At 45.2% G+C, this 26,352-nt stretch overlaps 1 pseudogene across 1 annotated transcript in view; it reads left to right on the top strand.

The window, feature by feature from the left end:
* The first annotated feature begins 12,267 nt into the window (after positions 1 to 12,267).
* Positions 12,268 to 26,352, top strand: part of LOC311136341 (roundabout homolog 2-like) — a 254,109-nt pseudogene continuing 240,024 nt past the window's right edge. Inside the window, exon 1 of the transcript in view lies at positions 12,268 to 12,400. The product of the transcript in view is annotated as a roundabout homolog 2-like (transcript). The remainder of the gene's footprint in view (positions 12,401 to 26,352) is intronic.

The following is a 26,352-nucleotide window of genomic DNA, read 5'->3' as shown; positions in this document are numbered from 1 at the left end:
CCTGAGGGAATTTCAACCGAGAGATAAGGTGTTAGTGCTGGTCCCCACGGTAGAGTGTAAACCACTAGCCACATGGAAATGACCGTATGAAGTGCTGGAGAAAATAGGATAAGTTAATTATCGGATCCGACAGCCAGGTTGTCGGCCCCCAGAACAGATCTATCACATAAACCTGTTAAAAGCATGGAGAGAGAGAGAAACACTTTTCAGGGATACCAGGACGAACTGAGGTTACGGCTCATGATATTGTTTCCCTACCAGGGAGAAAAGTGAGCCTCGACGAGCCGTGATTAGAGTGGAGACTGAGAGAATGTTGGCAGCTGGAGTGGTCGAAGAGTCACATAGTGAGTGGTCTAGCTCAATTGTGATGGTCTCCAAGCCCAATGGGTCTTTGCGGTTTTGTAATGATTTTCAGAAGGTAAATAAAATCTCCATGTTTGATGCCTACCCCATGCCCGAGTAGATTAACTATTGGTAAAGCTCGGTACATTATGACCCTGGACCTAGCCAAAGGTTACTGGCAAATTCCCCTGACCCCAAGAGCCAAAGAAAAGACAGCCTTCGCAACCCTGACAGTTTGTTTCAATACACCGTCATGCCATTCGGCTTACACAGGGCCCCAGCCACCTTTCAGCGGCTAATGGACCAGGTCCTAAAACCACACCGAGCTTACGCCGCAGCCTATTTAGATGACGTGGGGATCTACAGCCCAGATTGGGAATCCCACTTACCCCGGGTACAGGCAGTGCTAAATTCCCTTAGGAAGGCAGGGCTCACAGCGAACCCTGCCAAGTGTTATGTGGGGTTAGAGGAAACCGAGTATCTGGGAGACACCGTGGGAAGAGGGTTAATCAAACCCAAACTTAAGAAGGTTGAGGCAATTAGAGGATGGCCAAAACCAGTAAATAAGAAGCAGGTTCGAGCCTTCCTAGGGTTGACAGGTTACTACCGGAAGTTCATCCCAAATTATGCCTCAGTGGCCCCGGGTACAGGCAGTGCTAAATTCCCTTAGGAAGGCAGGGCTCACAGCGAACCCTGCCAAGTGTTATGTGGGGTTAGAGGAAACCGAGTATCTGGGAGACACCGTGGGAAGAGGGTTAATCAAACCCAAACTTAAGAAGGTTGAGGCAATTAGAGGATGGCCAAAACCAGTAAATAAGAAGCAGGTTCGAGCCTTCCTAGGGTTGACAGGTTACTACCGGAAGTTCATCCCAAATTATGCCTCAGTGGCCGCCCCACTCTCCGACATGACTAGAGCCAGTGTGCCAAACATGGTAAAATGGGATGAAAAGGCCACCAAAGCATTTAGAACATTACAGGAGGCTCTCTGCTGTAATCCAGTGCTGGTGGTACCAGACTTTGAGCGCAAGTTCGTAGTTCAGATGGATGCCTCAGAGGTCGGGTTGGGTGCTGTGCTCTCCCAAGAGGTAGAAGGGGTGGAACACCCCATCCTGTTTTTAAGCAGGAAGCTGGAACCACGGGAGGCCAACTACTCAGTCGTTGAGAAAGAGGCACTGGCAGTAAAGTGGGCTCTAGAAAGCCCGAAATATTACCTGCTAGGGCGCCACTTCACCCTCATCAGTGACCATGCCCCACTCACCTGGATGCATAGGGCTAAAGAGAAGAACGCTTGGGTGATGCGGTGGTTTTTGAGTCTCCAACCGTTTCACTTTTACTTAAAACACAGAGTAGACCCCGAAAAGAGCTACAGATCACAAAATGGCAGACCGCCAAAAACTACAATCCCCAGAAGCAAGGGGAACGCTCGCAAGGTGGGGCCGACCCACATATAAGGGGTCAAGACAAACCAGGAAGAGAGAGAGAGAGAGAGCAAGGGGCTGTGGATCTGTGAACCACGGAAAAAGAGAAAAGTGACAATATATATCGGCTGGATTTACTGTGTATGACCAGGACTGTTTGGACTAACCTGTTGGCTGTTGGACCTGGACCTACCGAGAACCCGATTCGTGTATCGAACACTGCTATTCTCGACCACACCTGCGGTTTGGGCGGACCAGGACAGAGAAACCAACGTACAGGTACTGTCCTGTTCGAAATAACTCATGGCAGGGTACTGGGCCGAGGCCGGCTTGTGGTGACTGTTTAGCAGTCTGATGGCCTGGAGATAGAAGCTGTTTGTCAGTCTCTCGGTCTCAGCTATGATGCACCTGTACTGTCTCCGCATTCTAGACGGTAGTGGGGTGAACAGGCTGTGGCTTGGGTGGCTGAGGTCGTTGATGATCTTCTTGGACTTCTTGTGACACCGGGTGCTGTAGATGTCCTGGAGGGCAGGAAGTGTGCCCAAGGTGATGCGTGGGGCTCCCTCTGGAGAGCCCTGCGGTTGCGGACGGTGCAATTGCCGTACTAGGCGGTGATACAGCCCGACAGGATGCTCTCAATGTTGCATCTGTAGAAGTCTGTGAGGGTCTTAGGGGCAGAGCCAAATTTCTTCAGCCTCCTGAGGTTAAAGAGGCACTGTTGCGCCTTCTTCACAACACTGTCTGTGTGACGGGACCATTTTAGGTTGTCAGTGATGTACACTCCGATGTACTGCGGCCCCGTCGATGTATGGCAGTCCATGATCAGCTCCTTCGTTTTGTTGACGTTGAGGGAGAGGTTATTTTCCTGGCACCACTCCACCAGGGCTGTAATTATCAGATATAATGTCTGTGGTCCTCCATATAGCCTGCGATTTGTTACCTAGAAAACTTCCCTCTGCCCCTGGTATGTTAATAATTTATATGAGTGCTGCGTTGTTCTTACGATCACCCGCTTCCTGGATCTGATGGGGAAGAGGTTTATGAAAATGATGCTGCAGGTATTACTATGCAGTTTTAAACAGTAAATCCCCTGTGTCTTTAACCTTAATCTCATAATTTACAGAAACCGTGATTTTTTTGTAATGTTACCATGGAGATACATAATACCATGTGTTTTGTTGCACTGAATCTTATAAAGGAGCATTCAATAAAATGTTAAAAATATGAACTATTACTGAATATCTAGCTGCATATAACCCAACAAATGATTAGTGGAAGTGTCATGTACAAACACCAGGTAGCAGGAGTGGGTCAGACAGGCCATCCATAATGAGCTATGAAACAACCATTTCTGAGACATTTGTCTGGAAATGCCCAGGTAGCCTACTAAGTGAAGATACTCCCTGCTGCAGCAGGTACACTATCCCCGTAGGATAACCCTTTGAAGAACCCTTTTTGGTTCCAGGTAGATCCCTTTTGGGTTCCATATAGAACCCATTCTACATAGGGTTCTACATGGAACCAAAAAGGGTTCTACCTGGAACCAACAAGGGTTATCCTATGGGTACAGCTGAAGAACCCTTTTGGAACCCTTTCTTCTAAGAGTGTGCCTTTCAAATATAGTTAAGGATGAGAGCGAGGCTTGTAATACAAGTCTGCATAAACTACATTATCCTGCTATTCTCTCTCCCCGCTCTTTCCTCTCCCTCTCTTTCCTCTCTCTCTCTCTCTTGCTCGCTCATTCTCTCTCTGTTTCCCTCTCTCTCCTCACAATGTTGTTCATGGGTAGCAAGGGCAGTATTTTGTCAGTGGCTTGCATTCAAGAGAGAAATAGCAGAGGAAGTATGCAGGTAAGATAATGGAGAATGATCTTCAATATTTATCCTCTCTTCCTCGCTGTTTCTCTCTTTTCACCTCACTCACTTCAACTCTCTCCTACCCTGGAATGTACAGCAGACTACTGTTTGCGGACATCTAAGACATGGTATTTACTGTATATGTATTGGGGGGGGGGGGGGGTCATTTTCATATTTAGTTTTGGACCTGGCAGGTGTGGGACAGGTAAGACAACATCCAGGTGTGGGACAGGTAAGACAACACTTCATTCCTAGCTATTGTTAGCTCGCGCCAACATTAACATTTCCGTGTTCTTAACAAAAAGCCAGTGTTATAATCACAGTCAGAGAGCTGCTGTGACAAGAGGCATTGGGCGGTAGCATGGCTTCTTAGGAGATGGAGGGGCCACACCCCAAAGGGGGCAGGTCACACATATAGAACTTGGTGTATAGAATATCTTAGGTAGAGGTTCTATTCCCAAAGACTGTGCAACACTGCAGACTGACCATGGTAAGTTTGTAACGTCATCAATGAACTGACACAAAGCAAAATGTTTCAAATCATGACTCAATACGCAGCTGGTCACCAACAAACTATAGCACTGTTCATTTTGGTGTTTTCTGTAAATGGCCCTCCAGATAGAGAAAGCAAAATGAAAGATAGAACTAGAGAGAGAGAGAGATACAGTGACATAGAGAGTGGATTTAAAGTAGGGTCTGAAAAAGGGAAAGGAATGTCCAGCTTGCAGGGGTGTTAATAGCTGCTCTCTATCATTCTGTTCTATTAAGCCAGTCCCTGTCTATATTAGTCGCTGTGCTTCTCTATCCTCCTGTAATAGGCAAGCAGTGCATTATAATGTAAAAAGCTTTCGATTGGCAATTCGGCTCTGTTGCTATGCTGTTGAGAGTGACTGAGTGGGACGTAGACAGGTAATATAAAGGCACTTAGGCACCTGAGGCAGGTACTTAGGTACTGGATGCTCTCCCCTGCGCTCAACATAATTACATAGAAAAGCAGGCCACAAATTAAAAGGTGTCCAGCTACTGTATCTGATGGCCATTGTCTCACTCTCCGCCGGATGTGGGCCAGTCTCCTCTCCACTCTGTGGGCCAAAGGATTCAGTAATGTAGTGTATGTAATGTGCTTCTATAGAGCTATTAACACTTCTCCAAGCACATCCTTCCAAGTGAAAGTGTGACTGAAGTTACCACATGTAAAACAGTATGTGGAGACGGCTGTGCCTATTCTCTAAATGTTGATCATAAATGCGTGCACAATGATTTTGCATAATATTCCATTTCAGTTGGATGTGGCTGGAGTTTGCAGGAATGGCCATTTAAACTGTAAAGCTATGCTTATTGATTTTAGCAGCTGCATGACGTTACCATCCATCAGACATTGTGGTCAGCAGGATTTTAATAGCTGCACAACTTTCTCATTGTATTTCAGATTGAGGTCAGTTTCATCACTTAGCTTCTTGTTGAGAAAAATAAACTAAAGTCAGAGATATTCTCAAAATATGTATGTTGATAACAAGACTACTTGTTATTACAGATGCCCATTTTGTGACTGTGGACAACCAGGAAAGAGCAAGACCACTCTCCTCTCAATCCAGAATGTCTTGCTTTCTGCTCCTCCTCCTCTTCCTCCACATCATAGATTGTCCATGGGCAAGATAAGACATCACATGTGACTACCTGGCTGGGGTTGGGGCAAGTGTTTTTGAGAATATACTTGCCAAATAGGGCCGGGATTCAATCTGATCGCGGATTTGGACAATGCGCCATTTAAAGGTCATTTCCGCTTGAAGCGTTTACCTTGAATCCGCGAACATGGAAACATTGCCTTTAAAACGTGCATTGCTGACAAAGCGCAATCGGGTTGAAGCCCGGCCAAAATCTAAGCAGGAATACCAACTGCAGTACACAGTAAGCATTTGAGAATGAAAGGTATTGTAAATTGTTTATAGCTTCAAGCTGAATTGCAAAGGAATGTTAGGTATTAGAGGGGAAGAGAAGAATATGGTTAACCTTACAGCTGCACAATATTCAAGCTACCGTGTATCTTGGCCTCTGGAGCCTTATCAGGATGTTATTAGAGCGGTTTGTGATGAACACATTGTGATACACAGACACACACACAGCAGCACAGAGTGTGAGAGTGAGGCAGCCCAAGGTTAATGTGCCCTCAGTGTGGTGAGTGTTTAGGCTGGACAGGGCCTGATGAATGGCTTGGCTCTGTGTGAATTCCAGCGCTCAAACACATACCAGGGAGAGGGGAGCATGGGACAGATGGAGCTCCTTAAGAGGGCTCTGGCTATGCCTGTCTTAATGGGAGAGCATGACGGGAAGGAAGGAGAAGAGTTGACAAGGATAGGAGGAAAAGTTGAAGACTGTTCGCAAGACCAATACCCCATTCCAATATATTTATATTTGCTACAAAATATTTGTAAAGCATGAAGACAGCAGATTTGTATTACAATCATTGTGACCCACAATCTGTCTATTCACAGCAAAGCAGTTGGCATTCTTTCCACTGTGAAATAAATCTGAATGTCTGGGGAAGTATTTTGTGGGAAGTTTGCAGTAGTGGGTCAAAGCCACAAGATGGCAGCACTATTCAGCACTAGAAACAGTGGACAACTCCCTCTTTATTTTTGACATCAGAAGGCACTGATGGTTTTTGCCGGATAGTGCGGTGGGTTTGGTGGAATGATGGTGTCTGTACTTAATCATTGTCATATACAGATTATGTGGTCTTTAGATGTATGTTAGGGTGTTATCATTGATGGCTTGACAAATAACACTATACTGTTATTTTCATAGCATAAAATTATCTGGCATACTACATTTTGTGATAATTAAGTTGCTCAACTGTCTGACAGATTGTTGCAAAATAAGCTGTCTGCAAAGCTGCCAACATTGCCAACATCAATGCTCTCATTGTAGTCCTCATTCAGACTTTCTCCTGAATTTAAACAGTTTTGAAGGTTCCCTGGCAGGGATTTTATAGTTGTCCTAGCTCTGTATATTTTTGGGATCAACACACTTGCACAGAAATAGTTAATCACATCTGCCTTTACATGTCCACCTTTATCTTAGCTGTGTTTGTATGAGACTGACGTAAAACCTTGCCTGCATCAGAGATTAGTTATCTTAAAGATGTTCCCTTGTGTGTGCTTTGTGTATTTATCGCTGACTACAGACATCAGTAACATTTGGCTGTATCTTAGCATGGCCATTCACAGAGAAACATGGAGAGAAGACCTTCTAAGGCAGTGCTGAAAGTCAATGGGGAGATAAGCATCTAATGCATTTTGTAAGGGGCTGTAAAGTTATAACAGCCTGTTATTTTCCCCTTTCCAATAAAAAGGTTGAAATATCAAACATTGGCAGTGGACACACACACGCACACAAACATAATACACAAATGCACACTCACATATAAAGAGAGAGCGAGAGAAAGCACACAACAGCATCTATTATTCAGTGAAGGTCGAGAGCAGTTCTTTATTAGCCCAGAGAAGTCGTGTGGAGAAGCAATATTGCAGAGCCGATGTTCTAGCCAGCCTCTCTTCCAGCTGCTATTGTCCTTCCAGCTGCTATTGTCCAGCTGTTATTGTTACTAATTTTCTTCATCAGTCCAAGTGAGAGACCCTGGATGAATCACATTAAGGAGTGTGTCTCTACCATGTGCCCACAGTAAATCCCACTGCAGTCTCACTGTATGTTCCACTGTATGTTCCATTAGTTTAGCATTTTTCGTCAGGGAACATATTTTTCTTCTGATGAAGTGATCAGGTTCAGCCTTAGGCTTAGGGTCCACAATCAGTACATCTATGGTGGACTGCTCTGGGTTGTGTCTGGTCCATCTGTTATGATCGAATGACTCTCAGACTTCATTTAGCCTTCCAAGAGGCGTATGGCTAAGGGGAGGACCCATGTTAATATGTTGATGAGTGGCTGTGTGTGCTGGGGGGAAGCCTGCTGGGTTGTGACTGTGTGGCAGATGGTTGCACAGCTCCTCTCACCAGTGCAGCAGAATTTTGCAGAGTCAGATTCTGGTTACTCAGGGTAGCGCTCTCATGCAGAGAGGGCTGATTGAGAAGAGTATAACTGCTGTCAGACTATGTTGTGCATATGTATACCGTTTGTCAGTGGGTTCAATTGAGGGGTTAGGCCTAAGCTTTTGTCTTTGTTGAATATTGATCATTAAAAATAAGGGAATATTGACTTAATTGTTTTTGGTTGGTACCTTGGCAACAAGACTGTGCACAAGCCATTATGATCAACAATCAAGTTGTTTTTCTCCTAAGATAGAGGCCAAATATTATGACTTTTTTCCACAAATTAAAAAACATACTTTTCCCTTGGTGCAACAGATAGGGATGCCTTTGCGATTCTCCCCATGGCCACTGGATGCCAGTGTTAAGATGGAAACATTTGGCTCTGCTGGAGAAATTAAACAGTTGAAATGTGGAGCACTGATCAGTTTCAGGTTTGTCACACTCCTTGCCACCCATTGCATTGAATTTTAGAGAACATGGAATTATGTTTATGAATAATCAAGGATGACGAGGGACTTTGAAGAATACTGTTTGTGAGTCTCACTGAGAAAAAAATTGTGAATGTGTGTGGTTATTACTATTATGCTATGATCTAGTTCTAATACGAAAATAGCCTATATATTGCTTACAGAGATCTACAATAATTAACAATACTTGATTAAAATATGATACCCTGATTTGGTGTTTTATGAAAGTGCCTTTTCATTTTCCAGTGGGAAAGGAAATCATCAGACAGTTCCTTCCTGGTTGGCCTCAATAGCCTCAATATGAAGGTCAATCAGTCCCATGTTGAGGTAAAATGTCACTGTGACTGGAGCCCAGATTGAAAATTGGACCTGCCTGGACCTAATTTAGCTGCAAATACATTGGTCAGCCCTGTGACTGGTACAGCTGTAATGGCACATATTCAGCTAAATTATTTTTGAAACATTTGGAGAGTGGCATCTACAGGTGTAGGGTCTTAATTTGAGCCAGTTAACTACAGCAGGAAAATAATCTGGCAGCAACAGAAAATGTGAATTATTATGTGGATTATAATTAATGGATATTTTTTGTAGGGGTTGATGAATTTTTTGTTAGGGCAAATCGAGTCTGACCTTTTTAAAGTGGAAATTACAAACTTTAGAAGCCTTTTAAACCTTGAATACACTACAAGCTTGCATTTCCTCCTGTGCAGGAAGATTCTCCGCAACAAAAGAGCAACAAAGGGGGTGAATCTCTTGTCACCTGTGCCCAAACCCTGGCTGCCTGTATTTTCTGTCACCATGCAGGAGCAGGCCTGTGGGTGTTCTTCTGCTGCTGTGACAACCTCTCCCCTCACTGACTGTCTTACTGACTGTCTCCCTGCTGTAAACGCCACTGACGCCTTGTTTTACCTTAACTGTCAATGGGAGACTCACACATGCATACCTGCTCACAGTCACAACACTGTCTCAACATATACAGTATCTCACTGAATATCTGTATGAAATACATTCCCAACCTATGCACTGTACAGGTATCTGCCAAAAAAATGTCTTAATAGGGCGTTGGGCCACCATGAACTACCAGAACAGCTTCAATGCAGCTTGGCATAGAATCTACAAGTGTCTGGAACTCTAATGGAGGGATGCGATGCCATTCTTCCATGAGAAATTCCATCATTTGGTGTTTTAACAATGGTGACGGAAAACGCAAGAGGCGTAGCACAAGTAGCTCCTTTTTTATTCGTATTTTTGGGGCGATTTTGGGGTAGTTTTATAGCCAATCTCATGCTATTTTACACATTTTGCCATGAGGCTGAGAGAAAATGTTGCTGTTTTAGAGCTAATTTCCTGCTATTCTACACATTTTGCCATGGCGCCATGAGGTTGCCTAGGCAGAGGGCTCTTGTACATTTAGTAAATATTTCATTTTTTAGGGGGGGTTTGAATAGCTAAATGAACATTGATTAAGTCTGGATTACATCTATCTGTTTCCTGCCCATGAATTTGATAGCAAATCAGCTCTTTCAACATAGCTAGCTAACAATGCTAGCAAGCTGGCGTGTTTTGATTTGAATACACCACCCTATTTTGAAGAGGACTGCAATGAAGAGGACTGCAATGGATGGCGAGCTGGCAGTGATGAATCCATTGCTCAGTCTGAGGATTCCTCAGAAGTTTTATGTGGGCTATCATCATTGATTGAGTGGGAACTTAACAACAAACTTAATCTCGTACAAGTACGAGTCAACAGCTACGGAGAAGTCTCAGTCAGACAGCAGGGCACTCTGTTATGTAGCTACATATCTATTTAATTTTATGCTTGTTTATCTTTCTTTTCAAGAGCTCTGAGATTATTTCTGTAATGAAAGCGCTATAGAAGCTGAATGAATTACGATTATTATTATGTCGCTGAGAGAAAATGTTGCAGTTTTAAAGCTAATTTCCTGTAAATTTCCTTCTTTTTTTTTATCATGGCTTATGCTGTCTGGGGGCCCGACCTCCAGTGAGGGGTTGGGAGCCCCCAAAGCTCGTGCCCCTACACTATACACTATAAGGGAATTTGTCCAAATACTTACATGTATGACTTTATTCACATGGTGGGACTAGATGCATAAAGTGCTATCATTTCTAAATGGTAAAACAGATGTATGAAAATACCCTCAAATAAAAAGTGACATTCTCCCTCATATGAAACATTTGATCACAAATCCAAAATGCAGGAGTAAAGAGCCAAATGTAAAATTGTATCTTCACTGTCCAAATGCATATGGACTGGAGTGCAGCTCAAATAGTAAATAGTGTAAGCATATGTTGGAGAACTCCTTCTATGGAAAATCAGTACTGATCATAACACAGCCCAGGTGAGACTGTCCCACCTAAAGGGACGAGGAAAGGGTTAAAGTGATGCCTGTTGCTAATGGCGACTGAAGTGGCCATCGATTGACCTTATAGACGTTCCATGATGCATTTCAATTCCCTTGAAGACATCAATAACTGCACACACACATTCACACACTCACACACACATGCACCCACGCGCACACACACACACATTCGCACATCACCATGCCTAATTATTTTTGCATCTCTTTTTATCTATATGCAGGATCCTATCAACCAGCAACAACACACTGACACCTCTGACAGCCTGGTGTCTCTTTTTGCAGCTACATTGATCTGAAGATCTGCTATCCCATCTTGTTCATTGACATGCTTGGATGAGGAGTGGTGAAAGAGCAAGAGAAAGATGAAGGAAGAGAGATAGTAAGATAGGAAGATAGTAATTACACATGTCTCAGCTGTATGTAAATGTATGCATCGAGTGTACAAGGAAGGATGAGGGTGATTGTGGTTAGCTTCTGCAGGTGTGTTCTCACCATAGAGGACTGTAATTGAGACCATGACTTGTGGTCAACATTCATTTCTGTTATCCTTCAGGCTCTGTCTCAACTCTTGTTCCTGAGGTGAAAAGCCTTGCACACCCTAGAGATAGCTGGGAACATACACCACCATTCTCCACCCCCTCCCCCGCCTCCATATCCCTACACTTCCCCCCTAGTCTCTGAAGTCAGCTCCCTCTATCCCATCCCCTGCTCTCTCTCCTCGCTGCTCTATGACGCTGAGCTGACATAGCTGCGTGCTGAAGCTATCATTTCTCTCCTCGGAAAGCGTTGTTCTGTCAGCTGCTGTTTCCAGAGCTGCCTGCCTGTGTGTGAGGATTAGAGACATCTCTTTTACCTCTCTCCTCTCCTCTCTCCACGCCTGACATTCCTCCAAATGTCTCAACCATTGGCTTCATATCTCAATCTCTCTCTTTCCACTGCTCACTTTACTGTTACACTCTACTCATGCCTCTCTCTCTCACTCTCTCTCCATCCTCTGTGCTCATACCTCTGGACTGCTGGGTTTTCCTCTCCTCCACAGTCAGTTGTGTTCATAGTGCGAGTGCATGCTGCATGGAGGTTTCCTCTGAGTAAACACCAGGAGAAAGAGCATGCTTCCACCACCATTAACACCATCAAAATATCACCACCATCAGCACCACTACTATAATCAGCAGCAGAACAGCACCAGTGGCTCCAGCTTCACCCGCAGCTGTTTTAGCCTTCCGTGTGTGTGTGTGTGTGTGTGTGTGTGTGTGTGTGTGTGTGTGTGTGAGAGAGAGAGAGAGAGAGAGCCACACTGCGCGACTCTGCTCAGCCAGCTTTGTCCTCCAGCTGTCCTGTGCAGCGTTGCTGCTGTGTCTGAGAGGATCCTCTGAGAAAGGACTTCAGTACGCTTCTGGAGCTCTCTAAGGATGTGACTGTGGATACAGCAGCTCTGTCTGCAAGGAGACACCATCGCGTGATGGACTTATAACTGAGACAGACCCAAGATAAACAGACAACTGGACAGACAAAAACATACACCTTTTATCAACATCAACTTGGGGATACGATGAATGCATCTGCAGAGGCACCTGGGAACTGGTACTGATGTGGATGGGACTGAGGGTGTAGTGGACAGAGTGGGGTCGTCCCACTCAGATCTCATATGCTGCCCTCACTGTGATTGATGAGACTGCTGAGTGGAGACCTACTGTCCCACAGTGGAACCAGTGTATGTGTGAGGAGACACGGGTGTCAGACTGAGCCCTGAGATGTCACCGAGGACCAGGTGTGGATGTAGATGTGTGTCTGTGTGTGAACTGGCTCTGCTCCTCTTCCTGCTCCTGGGAGGACCAGGGGTCTGCCTGCAGGGCAGGGCGCCAAGCAGACACAGGAACAAGGGAGGTAAGTCACACAGAGGTCCTCCAGACTCAGTGGGATTATAGAGTTCATCATGGACTAGTGGATCTGTTTACCTGTGTGTAAGGCATACTGTTTCTGTTATAGGCAGTGATGTTTTGAGGATTGCTGAACTTTGCTGTGAGTTTGTGGTGGTGGTGGTGAAAGTCAGTAAACTGGGTGCAGTGGGTCTTTTCTCTGTCTCATAGATTAGGATATGAGCTCAGGCATTATCGTTCTGTATGAATATGACTCAGTGGGCTGTGTGTTGTGTATTACACCTTTCTCACACTAGTGAGTGTTTGTTTGGTTGTTTTGTTAGATAGTTGGTAAACAGGAGGTCACTGAGAACATTTGGAGAGGTGTATGTGGGAAAGCTATGCTGTGGTCTATCTAATCTATGGCTCTGATCATAGTTTTGGACCACTACTTTGTGCCATGTTCAAGGATGGTTATGCATGTGTGTGTGAATGATTTCAGTCTATACTTGAGGTCATTTGATTTCATAGCGGATACTTCACAGTGCAGTGGTTTTGCTTGATCTTCTGTATGGTGCGTACGGTGGACTCCATCTCTTTCAGTTCCTGCTGTGTGTGTGGCCACAGCTTCCATGATGCTGTTAACATATGGAGGACAGGGGTCTGCCCTGGCAGAAAGGACTCAGTGGGTAACAGCCCATGTGCCTGTGCCATACCGTGATAGGGACCATGCAGAACAGATGCATTAATGAGAGGCCACACACCTCCCAGCTAATCCCCAGGGCACTGCCTGGTCTGGAGTCACCTTCCCCAGGGCCACCCCTATCGCCCCCTGTGTGGCCCTGCTGATATAGCTTTGGACTGCCTACTTACTGCTGTGTCCCCATGGGTAGGCTGAGCAGGGGTGGCAGCACCCCAGCTCCCTCACCCTCCCTCGCGCCCTCCTCTCATCCCAGTCCCTAATCCTGTTTGTCGGATTAACTCTCCTCTCTTATCTTACTATTGGAGCTCCTGCCCGATGCCCATCCTATCAGCATGGACAGCCCCCCGGTGCCAGGCAGCTCAGCGCAGCGCCTGCCTTCAAAGGACCAGCGGTGGAATTCTGATCCGCTTAACCAGATCTCCTGTCCCCTTCCTCTCTTTCCTCCCTCTCTCCTCCATGTCCCCATTGTCTTCCCCCTTCTCCTTCTACACTCACCCCTGCACTCATCCCTCTTCTGATTGGAGATGAGTGTGTGTTCATTATTTAGTTGACATTGTCATCCAGGGTGACTTACAAAGCGTTTGTGCAAACTAGTGTAGCTAACATACAGGCGAATATGTCTCCAGAGAGAGTATAAATTATAATGATTGCTATGAGCACATGGAGATACACTCTAATGCACTCTCAGATTTTTAAACACTGAAAAGAGATACCCTCCAACTGCCAGGAGAACCAGGCCTAGTTGAGCAGAAGTCGAAACCTCTGAGAGCTGTGCACTTCACTATGACAGTTCTCCCTTTCTTCCACCTGATGCTGCTATAGAGAGAGAGGACTCCTCTCTACCCCAGCCCTCATGGCAGTGTGGGTTGAGGTGAGGTGGAGGTGGAGGCAGAGGAGCAGAGTAAATGAGGAAGAACCAGGGGAGAATGGAGGGAATGTAAAGAAGGTTATTATTGTGGCTCCCCTGCCCTCCCTGCCTGCCATAGAGAATGCTAATGCCAGTCAGGCGGTGTGTGCTGGAGATAGCGCCTCCACTCTGTCACTCAGCCACACACCGGAAGAAGCCTGGTCTCAGCTAACAGCATATCTCCTTCTGCTCCTCTTCCCCCCCAGAGCTGAAATCACTGAGGGGAAACCACAGGGAGGGAGAGGGAGAGAGAAAGATAGAGAAAAAGAGGGGAGGGGAGGGGTGCAAGAAAGGAAAAGTTGGGATGTGGGAACAACACTAGATGATGACGATGCCTGTAACAACATCAAAATGAAATAGGATCGTCTGAATCATAACTTGCATCTCTACCCAAGAGGTTTGCATAAATCATCCAAATAAATGGGAGATTTTTGCATGAAACTTGTTGTGTTTGCGAGTGATTTCAGGTCCTAAGTATGCACATAATGCATAGCTAGTGTATAATGCATAGTTAAGTGTTTGTTTTTATTATGGTTCTATGTGCAGTCTCTATAGCACTGAGATTTTGATCTGACATAAAAGCAGTTAGAGGGGCAATCAGCAGTTGTTACATCCATTGATTCATGAAGAATATAACTTGAGCTTAGTTCAACTGTCTACCCAATCAGAACCCAAAAAATATACACTTGTTTTACTCCAATGTTGTCAAAAAAGGTAAATGTAAACAAACACTATATAGCCTCAAAACATATTATAGCTCTGTCTATGAATTTGAGAGTGGTTATATTTCTCCAGCCCCATCCCTTAGCTTTTTACTGAAACAGGGGTGGGGAGGATGCTTTGTTATTGTTTCTACTGCTGATTGTCGCTTTAAGACCTGGGAATTAATTTCCAGAGAACCAAACAATCAAGGCTATTTCATTCCACATCTCGTATTATAGTTGAGAAATGCAAAACTAAGTTGGTTTTATTATATTATATGTTATGGAAAATATCTGTGGTCTTTGAATAATAATTATCATTGTGTAGCATGAAATGTGTATTCCATATCCCTGAGCAAGATGTGGTATCAAGGCGGTGGAATCTAACCCTACTATATCTCTGTCCATATCTTTATCTACACCACTCTCTTAGAGATAGATACCAGGAGTCTAGCCTGCAGGGCAGCATTACATCCATGCTTGCCAATAGTAGGAGAGGGCCAAACAGAAACTCCCCTGATCTCCAGATCTGATGTTTTGAAATCATATACAACCGTATTCTTTCTGAGTAATTCTACTAATACATTATATTTATAGACCTCTTGCCAACATCGGAGATGAAATAGTAGAAAATCTAATTTAGTGTTAGTGTTCACCTTGTTGACCTGCTGGATGTGTAGATGCTCTGATGCAGTTCCTTGCTCTGGGCTACAGTAGCATAATGTTGTAACACTACGCCAAGCTCCATCTTCGCTGTGCTCCTTTAGGGCCCTCGTGATAGGAGTTGTTGCCATGAGTTACGAGCCAATCTGACCCAGGTGTGATGACCTGGCACGCTCCTGAGGAGAGTCTCATGGCCAGCAGAGTCCAGTTATCATGGTTAACATGGTGGGATTGACTAGTTAGCCATACAGAGACATGCAGACTTTTCTCTGACCTCCTCAACCCCATCCTCTCCGTCTCCATCTTTTCATCCCTCCTTATATTTATTCTCCTCATTGTGCCTCTAATTCTTGCCTCCCATTGTCCTTCCATCACTTCCTCTTCCTCCCCCTCCCCCTCCCCCCTCTTTCCAACACTCTGTCACCACTTGGTTGTGGTCGTTAATTAGCCCCCTCTGCCCAGTCTGTGTGTAATGAGGATGGACAGATCTCAGATCAGTGGAAGTGACTGTTAGAGACTGCTGGGTGTGTACAGTGGACATTATTGCCCACGATCCATGCCACCATGCCCATCCTGTCCTCACTGGTCCCCACTGACCTCACTAAACAAATAGCCCCAGTATCTGGCTTGCTGCTCAGAGACATGCTCTCTGTGTAATTTTTGTCAAACTGTGGAGGCAGCATGGCCTTTATTGCTCACACTGATGTGACAGTGGCAGGAGATAATTCTGACATGACATCAAAACAAAACTGTTTGTGTGTGCATGTATATCCTGTTTTGGTGTCCCGTTTTTCTGCCCAAGCTGCTGAAAAAGGGGACAATGTTGAGAAGATATGACACATGCTCCTCAAATTTCATAAATCACTGTAAAGGAATACAACATGACATGCGGACAGGGTGCCAGCACCAACAGGGGCTGGTTCTGTTGAAGCCTGTAGTTCTGCCCATCTGGCATTGTCCATGGTCTATAGTACAGTGAATCTCTAGCTGGTATCTGTTTTCCCTTGTGTCACCCATTTCCACTCACTCCTGTTGCGCACATCTGCCATTATTCATATCACTCTATTCATTATCAATCATTGATTCTATGATTAGTCAACAACCTGATATCCTACCCAACCAGATATGACTTGAATGACCAAAATAAAACCAACATGGTCAATCCAATAGAAGAAGTTGCCATAACTTTAACCCCAGACATATTGTACTTCAGCATCTGATTTGAGCCCAGCAGAGGAGGTCAGGGGTGCATGCTGAAGAATGTTGAGGGTAAATAATGAAGATGAAGGTGTCTATTTGTTCCATGCAGGGTTGTATTGTGGCCGTCGTCAGGGTGACCTTGACCATCCTAATGGAGGACCTCTCATTGAGGGACGAACACTCACAGCTCCGCTATACGTTGTCAGGTCACATTTGTCGGTGACTCGCCTCCTCAGCTACAACCTTATCATGTTGCATCGCCCTGTTTATTGTCTGCTTCATCATACTCAGATCTGCTGTACACACGGGCTGCTATCTCTGAATGTGTAATGGCTGGGGCTGGTTCTCTCTCCACAATTTATGCACGGAATGTCAATGAGCCCCAGACCGCTCCTAGGATGGCCCCAGTAGTATCTATCCCATGCTCTGCTATCCAACTGTGAAAGGGGAGCAGGCTCCAGGTCAGCCAATCAGGTCTCTACACACTCTCCCCTAGTAACACACTGAGGATTTAGGGGTTAACCACTGGAACTTATTAACACTTCTATGTTGATACACAGCATAGGGAGAGTAAGGGGGGAGGGGAGATTACTCACTCGGGTTTGCCTTGACACAATCTATACATTTGGCTTGAGGAGATGATTCACCTACGAGCCACTGATGTGATGATACAGTAGACAACTTCACCTTCACTGATATGATTAGGAGGTTTTTATTTGGCCACATTGCAGCACCCCAGAATCACTCAGCAGATTATGCTAAATCATTCACAAAACATTTGGGCAGAGCACTCCCAGCCTCAGAGCATGTGACAGTGTATTACCAAATCCAAAACAAAGAGCATTTTTCATGTTGTGAGGATCGAACAAACACTGTATCATAATAAGCTCATTCAAAAGTAAGCATTACCACGCGGAACTATTTTCCAAGCGAAATGAGCTTCTTAGAGTGCCTTGGAAAACATTCAGCGGAGATACAAAATAATTCACCTAATTCTGAAATTGCAAGCTTAAGCTTTCTGTTGGTCTCTTTTCTTTTGAAGAGTAAATAGTCTGCCATTCTGACTTCGACATGCCAATGCATGGAGAATGTGAGGGGAAGGCAGGAGAGACAGCGTGACTTGGTGTGTGCACCATTGTTTTTCTTTTAATTTACAGTACCAGTCAAAAGTTTGGACACACCTACTCATTCAAGGGTTTTTCTTTATTTTTACTATTTTCTACATTGTAGAATAATAGTGAAGACATCAAAACTATGAAATAACACATATGGATTCATGTAGTAACCAAAAAATTCCAAAATCGGGGGGCCAGTATGAAAAATAAAAAGATAATGTAAGTCGCTCTGGATAAGAGCGTCTGCTAAATGACTAAAATGTAAAATGTAAATGTAAATCATAGCGCTTGATGGTTTTTGCGACTGCACTTTAAGAAACTTTCAAAGTTATTGATATTTTCCGTATTGACTGACCTTCATGGCTTAAAGTAATGATGGACTGTTGTTTCTCTTTGCTTATTTGAGCTGTTCTTGCCATAATATGGACATGGTCTTTTACCAAATAGGGCTATCTTCTGTATACCCCACTACCTTGTCACAACACAACTGATTGGCTCAAACGCATTAAGAAGGGAAGTTCCACAAATTAACTTTTAAGAAGGCACAGCTGTTAATTTAAATTCATTCCAGATGACTACCTCATGAAGCTGGTTGAGAGAATGCCAAGAGTGTGCAAAGCTGTCATCAAGGCAAATGGTGGCTACTTTGAAGAATCTCTAATATAAAATATATTTTGATTTGTTTAACACTTTTTTGGTTACTACATGATTCCATATGTGTTATTTCACAGTTTTGATGTCTTCACTATTATTCTACAATGTAGAAAAACCCTGGAATGAGTAGGTCTGTCCAAACTTTTAACTGGTACTGTATATATTTATATTTTCTGTTAACAGTGAGCAGGAGGCTCCATAGCTAACATACTGTCACAAACGAGACTCCCGCTGTTCCTCCTGCTCACCACCAGAGGGAACCCTCTCCTGAGTATTAAACCCCTGAACTACATTTCCCACATACCTGGCTCTGATTACCGTTGCACCTGACTCCCATCAGTAGACTATTTAGGTGCTCTCAAACTCTCTCTCTTTGCGAAGTCTTGTTAACCCTGGTGATTATTTCTGAGCGTTTTCGCCTGTGTCTGTCTGCCCGTGGATTTACTCTGGACTGTTTTTCCCTCCTTGATTCTTTGCTGCCTGCCCTGGACTATATTCTTTACTGGACTGATTTTTGTAAGCTTGCTGCCTGCCCTGACCTTATGCCTGTACCTGGATTACGATTTGCCTTATCCCTACTGTTGTGTCTGCTGGCGATTGACCCTGTTTGTACGACCAAGATTGTAATAAAACTGCAAATGGATCCTCACTCTCCTGGAGCATCATTACAGAAGACTTCGCCAACACACGATCCAGCAGCTCTGGTTCAGATGTCCACGGAGATCTCCACTCAAGCTAACCAACTCGCCATTCATCAACAGCAGCTAACCCATTTAACTACAGTAACAGAGGAACTCGTCAGGACGCTACAGAGGTTGCAGGTGTCGCTAACGAACCCAGCTCCTCCTCAACCGAACGCGAGTGTGGGCGCTTCTCCACCACCGTCACTCACAGTTAACCCACGTCTGGCTCTCCCTGATAAGTTTGACGGCAACCCAACTAAAAGTAAGGGATTTCTACTGCAATGTTCATTATTCATTGATCAACAACCAGCTATGTATGTCACCGATGCCAGCAAGATTTCCTTGGTATGCTCACTCCTCACTGACAAGGCGTTAGAGTGGGTGACGGCGGTTTGGAGAGAGGATGGCACTGCTTTCCCATCGTTTGGTACCTTTCTTCAACGCTTCCGGGAAATATTTGAACACCCGGAGGGAGGTATGAGAGCTGATGACCGACTACTTGCGTTGAGCCAGGGCAGGAATACCGCAGCAGAATATGCTTTGACATTTCGCACTCTAGCAGCTCAAACCGACTGGGTGGAGAGCACACTTAAACTGCTCTTTCGCAAGGGACTCAGCTTGGAGTTGCAATCCGAACTGGCCTGCCGAGATGAAGGGAGATCGCTGAATCAATTCATCGAACTAACCATTCAGATTGACAATCTGATTCGTTCACGTCGTCCACTCAGAACGGTACCCACCAGCACACAATACCCGGTCACTCTGTCTCAAACTGAACCCATGCAGCTCGGATATACTCACCTGACTCCGGAAGAACGAGAACGCCGCATACGTCAACATCTCTGCCTCTATTGTGGTCAACCGGGCCATCTGAGGGCGTTTTGCCCCACAAGACCACCTCCTCGTAATCCCTCTTCGGTGAGTCCTTGTGTTCAAGCACATCACTCCAGTTCTTGCATCAAAGTACCTATAGTATTATCTCTAGAGGGCAATCATATATCCACATCAGCTCTATTAGACTCAGGAGCAGCCGGGAACTTTATGTCTCACGAGTTTGCCCAACAACAACAACTCCCATTAATCTCCTGTAACTCTCAATTGGCAGTGGAGGCGCTAGATGGACGGCCTCTCGGCGATGGGAGGATCCTGCACACCACCGTGGACCTTCAACTACAGACCGGTACCCTTCACACTGAGGTAATTCGTTTCTACGTCATCTCATCACCTCATAACCCGGTTATTCTTGGACTCCCCTGGCTACGTCAACATAATCCCCTCATCTCATGGAGGGAGGGTCGTATCATCAAATGGGACCCGTCATGTCACTCCAACTGCTTAACTGGCAGCCCTTCACTCTCCATTCAGACCGTCACGCTAAAGGACGAGCCGGCCCTTTTCCCCACTCTTCCCATTGAATACTCTGACCTCATCGAAGCTTTTAGCAAGACCAAGGCGATGGAACTCCCCCCCCACCGATCAAGCGACTGTTCCATCGAACTATTACCAGGCACAACACCACCTAAGGGCCGAATCTTCCCCCTATCACAACCCGAATCAGAAGCCATGAACAACTACATCGAGGAGGAACTTTCGAAGGGGTTCATTAGAACGTCGACATCACCTGCAGCCTCTGGCTTCTTCTTTGTTAAAAAAAAAGACGGTGGCCTACGCCCTTGTATCGACTACCGGGGTCTCAACGACATCACCGTCAAGTTTCGATATCCTTTACCGCTGGTACCAGCTGCCCTAGAACAACTCCGCAAAGCCAAGTACTTCTCCAAACTGGACCTCCGCAGCGCCTACAATCTCATTCGCATCCGGGACGGTGATGAATGGAAGACAGCCTTCTCTACCAGCACTGGGCACTATGAGTATTTGGTTATGCCTTTCGGGCTGTCCAATAGTCCGTCCGTATTTCAGTCGTTTATCAATGACGTCTTTCGGGACATGCTTAATCGTTGGGTAATTGTTTACATCGATGACATTCTCGTCTATTCCAACACCTATGAGGAACACGTGCAACACGTGAGAACAGTATTACAACGACTCATTGATCACCAATTATACGCCAAAGCAGAGAAGTGCGAATTTCACCAGACTTCCACGTCTTTCTTGGGCTACATCATCAACCAGGAGGGAGTCGCCATGGACGAGAAGAAGGTCAAGGCCGTTCTAGACTGGCCACTGCCAGTAACCTTAAAGGAGTTACAACGCTTCTTGGGATTTGCTAACTTCTACCGACGCTTCATCAGGAATTTCAGCTCGGTAGCCTCTCCCTTAACCTCTATGACTAAGAGAAATGCACCACACCTCACCTGGTCAACTACAGCACAGGAGGCTTTCGCAGAACTCAAGTCACGTTTCACATCTGCCCCCATCCTCCACCACCCTAATCCTGAAATCCCGTTTACAGTTGAGGTGGACGCTTCTAATACGGGCATTGGAGCCATCCTCTCACAGCGGCACGGATCCCCACTCAAGCTCTATCCGTGCGCCTATTACTCCCGCAAACTTAGTCCAGCCGAACAGAACTACGACGTCGGAAACCGAGAACTGTTGGCCATGAAAGCAGCTATGGAGGAGTGGCGTCATTGGCTGGAGGGAGCTAAACACCCGTTTGTGATTCTAACTGACCACAAGAATCTGGAATACTTGCGATCTGCCAAGAGACTGAATCCCAGACAAGCGAGGTGGGCTCTCTTCTTTACACGATTTGACTTCACCGTTACCTATCGTCCCGGTTCAAAGAACACCAAAGCAGACGCATTGTCACGCCAACACGACGGTGTAGTTCCCACTGAATCCAAGGAAACCCTGCTTCCTGAGTCATTAATCGTGGCCCCTATTCAGTGGGACATCATGACAGAGCTCACCCAGGCCAATTCACAAAAGACCCCTCCTCCCGAATGCCCCCCTAACAAAACTTTTGTACCTCAGGATCTCTGTCAGAAAGTGCTACAGCAAGTTCACTCCGTACTCAGCTCCGGTCATCCTGGAATCGCTGCCACTGTTCACCTGCTTCAGAACAGCTTTTGGTGGCCAACCTTGCGGGCAGACACAATAAAATTCATTAACGAATGCACCACCTGTAACACAAGCAAACATCTCAGGCAACTACCATCGGGCCTACTGCAACCACTGCCAGTTCCCCACCGACCATGGTCCCATCTTGCCATAGACTTTATTACCGATCTTCCCAAGTCCAATGGGAACACCACAATACTCACTGTCATAGATCGCTTCTCCAAGGCCTGCCGGTTGATTCCACTTCCCAAACTGCCTACAGCATTGGAAACAGCCGAACTCATGTGCAACCTTGTGTTTCGCTTCTATGGCCTGCCTGAGGACATCGTGTCGGACCGGGGGCCCCAATTCACATCCAGAGTATGGTCAGCATTCTTCCAACAACTCAACATCAACATTAGCCTCACTTCAGGATATCACCCACAATCTAATGGTCAGACAGAACGCCTCAATCAGGAAATCACCCGGTTTCTCAGAGCCTACTGTCATCAAAACCAAGCAGACTGGAGTCGATTCCTCATGTGGGCGGAGTATGCACAGAACTCACTCCAGAAACCCTCCACCGGTCTAACTCCATTCCAATGTGTAATGGGCTTCCAACCTCCCCTATTTCCATGGTCAGGGGAACCCACCGAGGTACCCTCTGTCAACGACTGGCTCCAGAGAAGCGAGGACATCTGGAGTCAGGCTCACACCCACCTGCTACGTGCTGTCAGGAGACAGAAGTTGCAGGCCAATCGTCACCGTCGCCCCAATCCCGAATATACTCCAGGTCAATGGGTCTGGCTATCCACTCGAGACCTACGCCTCAGACTTCCTTGCAAGAAACTCAGTCCCAGGTATGTAGGTCCCTTCCAAATTGTTAAACAGATTACACCAGTTTCCTTCCGTTTGGCATTACCCTCTAATTATCGTATCTCTCCCACTTTTCATGTATCACTTCTCAAACCCGCTGGTGGTCCGAGAGCGGAGGAGGAGGAGCAGACCAGTGATCAGGGCCCCCCACCCATCTTGGTGGACGGCGAGGAGGCATATCAGGTTCGAGATCTACTCGATTCCAGACGCCGGGGCAGGCTCCTCCAATATCTGGTGGATTGGGAGGGGTACGGACCGGAAGAGCGATCCTGGGTTAATACAGAGGACATACTCGACCCCGCACTCATGACTGAGTTCCATAGGACGCACCCGGAGAAACCGGGCCCCCGACCTCGAGGAAGACCCCGGCGTCGTTCGCCTCTTCGCGTCAGGAGCCGCTCGCAGGGGGGGGGCTCTGTCACAAACGAGACTCCCGCTGTTCCTCCTGCTCACCACCAGAGGGAACCCTCTCCTGAGTATTAAACCCCTGAACTACATTTCCCACATACCTGGCTCTGATTACCGTTGCACCTGACTCCCATCAGTAGACTATTTAGGTGCTCTCAAACTCTCTCTCTTTGCGAAGTCTTGTTAACCCTGGTGATTATTTCTGAGCGTTTTCGCCTGTGTCTGTCTGCCCGTGGATTTACTCTGGACTGTTTTTCCCTCCTTGATTCTTTGCTGCCTGCCCTGGACTATATTCTTTACTGGACTGATTTTTGTAAGCTTGCTGCCTGCCCTGACCTTATGCCTGTACCTGGATTACGATTTGCCTTATCCCTACTGTTGTGTCTGCTGGCGATTGACCCTGTTTGTACGACCAAGATTGTAATAAAACTGCAAATGGATCCTCACTCTCCTGGAGCATCATTACACATACAGTCATATTTTTATTGATTAGGGCAAAGAATCTTGAGGGTATGACTGACTACCGTAGCATAAAAAGTGTCAAAAGTGTCAGTCTTTTTTGTGCCTCATTTGGCTAAAAACATCAAAACTATTCACTGTGGCAATAACAAATGGATTTTGTTTCCAAACACATTTGAATGGTTTATGAATATGTTTATTTTTTCCCAAAATTGGCTACGAACCTAAATTCATTTGCTTGTTGCTTTGAAAAGGTATTTGGATTAAAGTTATATCATCATAATTAGTCAAATCATTGTCATATTTGGCTACAACATCAGTGGTGGCACGCCGTTGTCAATCTGAGACAAAGTCACTCAAAGTGTAGTAGTTCATGACCCTTGTATGACCATTTAGTTCTACTGAGTACTGCCTGTTGCTTTTGAGTAGCTAGCTAGCTATATGTCTGAGAATCCTTTTCATTTTCATTTTCTCATACTATAGCTTTTTATTTTCTCCTTGTGTATCATCTGACTACCTGTCAACATACAGTATTAATTTCCATATTCATGATAATGTGAATAGAATGGTATCTGCTCATCCTCTCCCTGCCATTTACAATGCTGTGGTCCAGCGGTCCAGTGGTCTCCTTTTTGAAATGCTAAGCAGTGTGTTGTGATCCCATATCAGCCTGTCACCATCATGGAGACTAGAGGCAGCCCACTGGCAAAGGTTGTCACTTCCTTTTCCAACTAAATTAGTTAATTAGGTATCCACTGTCCAGCTAGTAGAGAGAGTTCACCAGTAATCTGAACCCTGTCTTGAATATCGGCAACGTCCTCCTAATTACCACTACCATTGTACAGTACTCAATACTAACAGCAGACTCCATAAAGCAGAGCAGAGGGATCTGGCTGCCTGGCAGGCTCTCTGCTTGGCACAGGGGTCATCTCACTGCATGCTGTTGCATTCACCATGAAATATTCATCTTCAAATACAATGACCTATTTAACATTACACAGTCTTCTCAGAGGCAAGCTACTGTGTTAGACTGCTCATTTTCTCTCTTCACCCTTTCTACTCAAGGTGAGTCGTGGATTGGATCAAAGGGTCACATGTTCTTCCCCCTTACCCAACCATTCCCACTCACATATACACTGGATCATAAAAATGCTGCATGCACAAGCACATGGCCATGAGTGTGTCACAATACACTGTGAAGGATGATGAATAATGGAGAACTTTGTGTGCGTGCAAGCATACGCATGTGTGTGTGTACATCCAACTATTCTCATAATATACAGCACGAAAGTGAATGCACTTCACCTACATACATGATATGCAACAGCCTGTTGCATCTATTCCCCTCTAGAATGGAGGAGCCATGATCTGTGATTTGTAGTTCATTTTCTCCCAGGCTAGTCAGGCCAGAGATAAAGCCTGGAAGAGAGGGAAACAAAATCAGGGTTGACCTGAATCAGCAGCAGCCAAGTTAAACACAATTACCCAGTCCACCAGGGAGGGCCACCAAGATACTCTGTAATTATGTTCCTGTGTTTGAATTAAACAGGCATCTCTAGTAAAGAGAGAAAGACTGTCCATCCAACAGACTATGTCTAAACACATCATATAATGGAGGGAGGGTGAGAAGAATCAGGATGATGTGTTATAGCAGGGTTCCGCAACTGGTGGCCCGTGTGCCAAATTTGGCCTGCGGGTGGTTTAATTTGCCCCCCCAAACTTTCTGAGCCAAAAAATTAAACATCAGCTCCAAGTGATTTTAATTTAAGAAATCTGTTCCCAAGTATAATAGAGAGATGTGATCATATACAAATGTAAGCAAGGTTTGAAATGATTATGTTTTAGTCAACCATTATATCTGTGTGGGCTTCTTGCGGTCAATTTGCAGTCTACAAATTATTTGTAATTATGTTCGGGGCCCCGACCATCCGCTCAACAACAAAAATCTGCCCGAGGCTGAATCTAGCTGATGATCCCTGTGTTATAGGGTTTGAACTAAGTGCTCTGATTGGCCAAGGTCATTCCCAACAATAGCCTGCTATGTCTAACAGTAACTGACAAAAGCTGTCCATTTATGGAACAAATACAGCATTGCTGCTACAATAGTAACCCATTCAGCCAGGGCTTCAGGTGGGCAATTCCAATTAAAATGTATGACAAACAAAAATCATTGATTTCAAAGTTTAACAAACTATACAACTCTATGCACAAGGACTAATTTTAACAATTTACACTGAAAGATTTACAAAACACATTTTCTGGTAGAACTGTCCAGATGCAAAGTTTGGTAAAATACATATTTTTTTATTTATCCACTTTTTCCAAAAACTCTTAAATATCTGCTCCAAATTAAGATTCAACGATGTCTGCAGAAAGAATGGGGTGTCAACTATGACATGACACGTTGACTTTGAAAAAATATATTTTGGTTATTGAACTACAGTAAGTGAAGTGGATTTACACCCTGTAGTGGAATTGCGGTAACTGAATTTCTTCATGGGTCCCTGATCTGTACGACACAGAAATGGGTAATTATTGATATGAATGTCATTCTCTTCATGGGGATGTATCCTAAATAGGTACACAAAGGTATAGATATGCAAACTGG

This window comes from Coregonus lavaretus, assembly GCF_964263955.1.
Source record: "Coregonus lavaretus genome assembly, chromosome: 10".
In the NCBI taxonomy this organism is placed as follows: Eukaryota; Metazoa; Chordata; class Actinopteri; order Salmoniformes; family Salmonidae; genus Coregonus; species Coregonus lavaretus.
The sequence above is the reverse complement of the archived record's forward strand: the minus strand, read 5'-3'. Positions and strand labels throughout refer to the sequence as shown.